The sequence below is a fragment of the Epinephelus moara genome, chromosome 9, assembly GCF_006386435.1.
Source record: "Epinephelus moara isolate mb chromosome 9, YSFRI_EMoa_1.0, whole genome shotgun sequence".
Taxonomy (NCBI): Eukaryota; Metazoa; Chordata; class Actinopteri; order Perciformes; family Serranidae; genus Epinephelus; species Epinephelus moara.
Window position 1 is genome coordinate 39,490,883 of NC_065514.1, and position 7,734 is coordinate 39,498,616.

The 7,734-nt window shown below is 41.4% G+C and overlaps 1 long non-coding RNA gene across 1 annotated transcript; it reads left to right on the forward strand.

The window, feature by feature from the left end:
• Positions 1-447: 447 nt before the first annotated feature.
• Positions 448-6,887, forward strand: LOC126395604 (uncharacterized). The gene is made up of 4 exons (XR_007570467.1): positions 448-1,381; positions 1,487-2,156; positions 2,293-2,386; positions 2,493-6,887. It is a non-coding gene; the product is annotated as an uncharacterized LOC126395604 (long non-coding RNA).
• The last annotated feature ends 847 nt before the right edge of the window (positions 6,888-7,734 follow it).

The window sequence follows — 7,734 nt, forward strand, 5'->3', positions numbered from 1 at the left end:
AGCTCTACAGCATCCAGTACTAGGGCTTATTGAATAAGAAAAACAGAACAATAAATCACAAGGCATAACCGAAAATGGGCATATATAATCCTATCCTGAGAAGGCAATGGGAAATACTGTTCGTTGGTTTATTTTTAGAGCCTACCTTTAGTTTGAAAAGTTCACCCTCTCCAAGTCCGAACTTTTCTGTCCGTTAGAACAGGCTACTCCTCATTGAAAATGACATAAAAATAAACTATAATGATAGTTATAGCAGCATCATATGCTTCAAAACTATTCAAGGTTTTTCGCCAGAAAAACCAGCATGTTTACTTTTTCCAGCTGGAGCAGGGCACGTAGTGGACTGACAACTTCGGCCGCGGTACTGAATAGGTGCTCTGATGGAGAGCTTGTGGCACAAACGCACAGGTACTTTCGGGTAGCCCTCGACATCAGAGGAAAACGCCTGGCTCCATCACATTTCCACCAGAGAAGGGTGTCTCCGTCTCCCTGAATAACAGGCTCACGACAACAGGCAGTTATCTCTGACCCTGCTTGCTCCTGTATGGTGCCGACCGGACCTGCCATTGCATCGGCTTTTCTTTGAAGGAGACTGAAGGAGTCATCTTTTTTTGGGTGGTTCGGGTTGCGCCTCTCCCTCCTCCACTCCGATGGCCACTGGACCTGCTGCTGCTGCTTGCAGAAGTTGTGGGGGGTTTTTTGGGACCAACTCGCTTGATGGCTTGCCATCTTTTCTTCGCTTTCTCACGTCTGAGCTGTCACGTGACGACGTCACATCCAAAAACTTTATCAAATGTCATCCTCTGACAACAGTTAAGAGAAACATTATAACCTACTATTAGTTTTAAATTGTAATAGTATTAAATTGAAAACTCAACCACACATACATAGGTGCTGGACAAGCTCTCATTATTTAGGCATTAAATAAATTATATTTAATATTATATCAGACCCCTATAGGCCTATATGCGCTGATACCGTTGCTATTTTTAAATACCGCGGGATACATTATTACCGTATTATCGCCCAACCCTAGTGGAAATGTAAATAATGTGGGGTTCCTTTTAGTATGTAAAGACAGCACATTAATTGGCTTAGACAAACAGTATTGTGTGACGTCAATGGATGGATTGGTGGTATTTCAAACCCTTTCAGTACTTGAAACTGTGACTGTATTTAATCCATACAATACATAAACAACTGGTTTTCTGTGCTTTCTGTGCAAATAATTCACACTGTCTGTAGTATAGATAACTGAGTTATGTGCTTGTTAATATTTACAGGGCAAGCTTCAGTAGCCTTTCTTACCAGTTCCGAGTGGGAGTATCAGCAATTCGGCAATTGGTTCCTGAAACCTGTTTTAAAGGAGAAATACTTTAAGGTATGTGTAATATGAGGTTTATAGTGCTGTCTGTTAAAGTTATCAGGGGTCTGACATATGAAACTAGCCACCATGGGTTTTACATTTTATTTTCGTGTTTTTCAGTGCCCAGACACAATTGAAGAGTGGCAGCAAGTAGCCGATGGATTCCAGTAGAACTGGATTAGTGGATTAGTAGAACTTCCCAAACTGCCTAGGTGCTCTGGATGGGAAACACATCAACCCTCCCACACCAGGAACTGGATCAACATTCTACAACTACAAGCATACATTTTCCATAGTCCTAATGGTACTGGTTGACAGCAAATACAAGTTCCTTTATGTAGATGTTGGTTGCAATGGGCGGATTTCTGATGGCGGAGTGTTTGGTGGATGCTCACTGCAGGATGCTCTGGAGAACAGAACATCCAACATCCCTGCCCCTGCATCACTTCCTGCTTCTGACCAGCTGGCTCCTTATAGACCCCTTTTGCGTATACGTCATGATTACGTCACAGCGTTAGTTGGAGGCAAAACAAAGGGGAGTTGGGCACATGAAAACTGCCAGAATATCAAACCGGACAAACTTGGACCAAAATGTCATCTTGCTGTGTTGTTGGGTGCCAAAATCGAAGGAGTAACGTTACTTGCTCAAACTTGAAATTCTATCGCATACCAGCTGCCACTGCCAGTCAAAAAAAACGAAGACAACTTTGGTTAAACGCGATAAGGCGAAAGGACTGGACTGAGACCATCATCAACAATGCCCGTGTCTGCAGTGCACACTTCATATCAGGTAAGTTAAGGTCATCTAAATTAGTATTTCCTTTGTAGGTATTGAGTATCCGAAAAGCTGCATTAGCTACTAGCCCACACTAGTAGCAGCTAGCAGATACTTGAATATCAAGCTTAAATGACATCTTATTTTGTAGGAGAGCCTTCTATGGATAAAGACAGCCCAGACTTGATTCCCTCAGTGTTCTCTTATGGACGGCAGAGTGACAGGCCTGCAGAAAAGCTGGCAAGGTAAGCCAATTGAGGTTTCTAACTGTGGCAACCATTATGTTTTTTAATTCTTATTTGCAGGTTTCTTCACTAGTCTCTACTGTTTTTTGCCCTGTATTTTTCTAAGGCTGGAAAGGAAAAGGAAAAGGGAAGCTCGGACAGAGGAGCAGGAGGAGGAGGCTCCTTGCCATGATAAGTACATTTAAATTCTGTTTTATGTATTGTATTGTATATTATTATTACTTTTTTTTCTTTTTACAGATGTCATGCACAGTGGCGGCTCCTGCCAAATTTCTCAGGGGGGGCAAATGTTGTGATGATGGCTGAGGTGACCCGTTCAGTGGGTAAATTTGAATTAATTTGGCTCTGCAATGACTGAACAATCCACTGTGGTCATCAACAGACTAATTTTCATCAGTTTGCCCACACAAATACCCTTGAATGTAAACAGAGACCTGTTTTACTGATAATCAAATAAAACTGAGTAAGGTATTCACTGAGTCATTGTCAGTCTTAATCAGAAAACATTTTATTATAGCTAAGTGGAAATTAATTTTGTGTTCTGATTAAAGAAATAAATGCAGGCATATCCTACAACTTAATACAATGCACATCACATAGTATCACTGCTCTTTGACCTGACCTGAACATTTTTTGTTGTTGTTTTTCAGTTTCAGTTACAGTATGTATTGGGGGGACATTTTGGGCATTGGGGGGGAAAGTATACAACTATAATGGAAGACGTGTTTGCAGATAACACACTCAATCATTTTTCCAAACTTTGGCTTCTCACATGTCTTGCAAAATACTGGTGGTTGGAGGGCAGGATCTTGGCTATGAGTTAGAAGTTCTGGCAGAATACAAGATATATAACATAGTATTGCCTTAGGTAAAGCCTTCTGCAAGAGCTGTTCGTCTCTTGGGATGCGATTTACAACTAGCTCTCGAGTTGTCCACACAACAAAATCACAATACTGGACATTGCAGACAAACATATGGAGTTGGACCTGGTGGTAATAAGGATGTGTCTTCTTTAGATGGAATGTTTGGTCAAGGCAGAAATCTTCAGTGACAGTGGCATCCTGTAGGCCTTTCCTGTACTTATATGGACACTTAATTTCCACAACCCCTTCCCCACAACGCTCACATTCTACTTTACCATCTGGAGATGCGCCGAGGTGTGGTTCATCATGTCGTATCACAAAACCACAGAGGCTAACCTTTACATTTTGATGACATTTTTTTACCTCTTTGATGTAGCACTGCCCTGCTGAAAAAAGTTAGAGAAACCATTAGGCATATTCTATTGGTTTCTAATGGTTCCTAATGGTTTTGTAATGGTTTCTAATGGCTACTTATGTTTTCCTAATGGTTCAGTTTGTTTTTCTAATGGGATTCTATTATCTACTACACAAATACACAGGACTTTAACTGGTCCCTACTAATGATTCCTACAGGAGTCCAATGGTTCCTACAGGAGTCTAATGGTTCCTACAGGTGTTTCTATACCAGTCTAATGGTTCCTACAGGAGTCTAATGGTTCCTACAGGAGTCTAATGGTTCCTACAGGTGTATAATGATTCCTACAGGAGTCTAATGGTTCCTACAGGTGTTTCTATACCAGTCTAATGGTCACTACACAGTGGTCACTACAGGGTGTAGTGGTCTCTAATGGTTCCTAATGTGATGGAGGAACACAGATGTTATAGCCTTGATTGGCAATCACATCTGTGTGATTTCTAGTGGGTCCTTGTGTAGGATATATAGTATGTTTGTAGATTGCAGTGTTCAGTGATTTCATTAAATACATCCCAGCCAACACGTCCAAGTAGGGCCCCCATGGGATTTACTTGGGTTACATGGGCTTTAACTGGGCATGGGCTCAGAGTGGGCTTTTAAGTGGGTTGGTGCTGGGCCCCATGTGGGCATCCCAGAAGAATATACATGGGCGAGAGATGGGCATCCCAGTTGGCCAGCACATATGGGAACTAGATGGGTCCCAACTGGGCCATAGCCTATTGTGAAATGAGCTGTAAATTTAATTGTTTTAGGTAAAATAATATTGTTATATACTGCTGTATTATTGACACTTAAGGTGTCATTAAAATGTTTTGGTATTTAAGCCACTATAATGTGAGGTAAAAAAAAAAAAAGAAAAACCTGAATAAACTCAACCACAGCCGTAGATAGCCTATCTGCTCTTTAAAATAGCCAGTGCATTTTTTTTATAAACAGTGTGTGCGCGTGTGTGTGGCGGGGGTTGTCATGGAAATGAGAGAAAGTAATCTCACGATAACCGGAGATGACTCATTCATTCTGGAGTTGCTGCTCAGGATCAGCACCTAAAATATTTCAATGGTTGAAGAAGAGTTTTGAGTTGGGCCAAACAGTGTCGAAGGTAAGTCCTGACTAACAAACAACACTATAGAACTGAAAAAAAGCACTGTGTAGTTAAACCTAAAAGTTTGTTCAACTACTTTTTTCCCTTTAGCGACGTTCTTGGCTAGGTGGCTAAACATCCGTTAGCTAGCATGCTATGACTCAAATGAGTTTAACATGTAATGTCCTAACTTGCCAATGTAGACTCACTAACGTTAATTATGTTAGAACAACTGTCAGACGATCGACGCTCGTATCTAGAGGGTTTTTTTTCCAAATATAACGTTAGGTTTGACAACAATTAATTTTCACGTAGTCACGAAGAAGTACTACATTACCCATAATCTCAACGTCTACCAGCGGGGTCTGTGATTGGCTAAACTTTTTTTTTTTTTACCTGCGAACGGTGTTTCCGTTTCCGCTAGGAGGCTCGCATGTTGGCTAACGTCATGACGATTCGTAATGCATTTTATGGCACAGTGAGTATGATTTCTTATGCTATATGTACACAGACATAGAACAACACATACTATAACACAGTGCCACGCATGCGTTAGCAACATAGATATGCCGTCATAACGCCGAACGTTAACTTCGTGACAGTTAAGCCCAGCATACACTGTACAATTTTTAAAATCTTGTTGTTAATACCAGCTCACACTGTACGAGTGAATCGTCTGCGATGTGCGGCCAAAGCATACGATTTATGTGCTCACACTGTACGTTCCGATCATCAAGCACGATCAGAGAGCTCACACTGTACGGGTGAAAACGGCTCGTCGGCCCCTGCTGACTGTTCTGCCCGTTGACAGCTGTCAATAAAGATACATTTGAATGCTCCGATTTGTTCCGGAAGCGATGTTGCCAATGAAGCAGGACAAGCGGTTTGCTTTAATGATTTGCGCTATACTGTGTGCCGAAACGTCCAAAAAGAAGAGGCGTCGACGCATATGGACTCGCAGATGGCTTGAGGGACGTGGACAGTATGGTTTGTCAATTTTACAATGAGAGTTGGAGGTAAGCCGGCCGTTACTTTACTGTTAGCTTGATAACAACCGTACGCTAACGTTCCCTGTTGTGCGGTAGCTATTAGCCCCAAATCTTACTAACTACGTTTTGATTTCATATCACAAACATTTGTTTTAATCAGGGGACATAGTTAACTTTCTGTCCACCAGCTAGTGGCCAGTAAATGTTAAAGTTTTACCAGCCACACGCAATAGATTTAAGCACCAGTTTGCACAAACAACTTTAAAGCAGATGTGTATTTCTGTAGCTGGCGTTAAGCTGTGGAATTCCTTACAGAGTGACTTAAAGGGCTGTTTGAACATATTTCAGTTTTAAAAAATGTTTAAAGAAAAAAAAGTTGCATTGTATGAACTTGATAGTTAGGTTTCTATATTGTGTACGAGTGTTGAGACAGAATTTATTTCTGTTTTCCTTTCATGTTAATGTTATATTGACTATAGAGTAACTGTAATCGGGCAGACTATCTGTTTCTATTGTTTATTTTTGTTTTGAGTGAGGGGCAGGTAAAATAAGATTTTCTTCTTCCTGCTCCTTTTCGGTCAAGGAATATGTTTTAGTTGATAGTTGTTTTTTGTTTGAATGATTTTGAATATTGCCATGCTCGGTACAAATAAATAAATGAAATGAAATATACCTGTCACTTGCATATTTTACTAGCATTTGGCTGGTGGGCCTAAATGTTGCTGACTTACAACCAGGGCTGCCCCTGACCAAATTGGGGCCCTAAGCGAAATTTTATTTGGAGGCCCCCATCCCAAATGTATCATAGGTACAAAATGACCGTACAACAACTTGCCATTTAACTTGACAACCTTTACTGGCAATAACAAATGTACTGTAGATACAGTAGTTTGGCTGTATGAGTCAAATAAAATAAAAAAATCCAACCTGAAATAAATAAATAAATATTAAATAAAAATAACTTCAAACTGAAATAAATAAATAAACAAATCTGCAGTCACAAATAGCCATCAATTACTCATCAAAAGAAAGTAACTTCCACCACCTCAATCCCCCACCCTTGATTAAACACTGAAAATAAAATAAAAGAGGGAGACAGGTTTTTCCTATTTAATCTTATTTTATTATATTTCTCCCTCTCCCCTCTCTGGAGGCGTCCGATCTCCCTCAGTCTCCCTCTCCCCTCTCTGGAGGCGTCCGATCTCCCTCAGCGCTCCGCCTCTCCCACCTTAATTAAACACTGAAAACAGAAATAAAATACAGAGACATTCTTTTCTATTTTCATCTTAGCTATATTTCTCCCTCTCCCCTCTCTGGGAGCATCCGACCTCCAGGCCCCGCACATACCCCCGAGGCTCGGGTCTCCCCCTCCGTGGAGCCCGCCCGCCCCGCCTTCCCCGCACATACTCCTGAGGCTCTTTTGGACGACATGTCAACAACTCTTCACCTGCTGCAGCTCTGCAAGTGCCTGCCAGCGCACCCCTCTTATTGTTCAGATGTCGAGTGCTGTCAATCATTGCAGCGACACAAAGGCGGTCAGGTCTCTTCTCTCCTTCCTCGAGCTGATTCTACGCGCGCCTCACGTAACGCATGTGCGCATCCATTGCACATATGCGCAAATGCGTCCCCTCGCGCAAAATGTGGCCCCCCATGGAAGATGAGGCCCTACCCACAGTGCGTGTTCTGCGTTTAGGGAGGGGCGGCCCTGCTTACAACTCTTGTTGTAATTATTGTCAAATTGTAGCCTAGCCATACTGTATGTGCGCACATCAATAAACATTATAACTTTGCTTTATGATATTATCAGCAATAAACAAAAACACACTGACATGTGTTACCGCCAAACATGCCTTAACATCACAACAGTACCTTACACTCAAAGCAAAATTGATCTTGTCAGCTTAATCATGTCACCAAGCTTCTGAAATTATGTTTTATGTCTACTTTTATGTATTTATGTATGTAGGTATGTATGTATGTAGGTGGACGATATGAAGGGA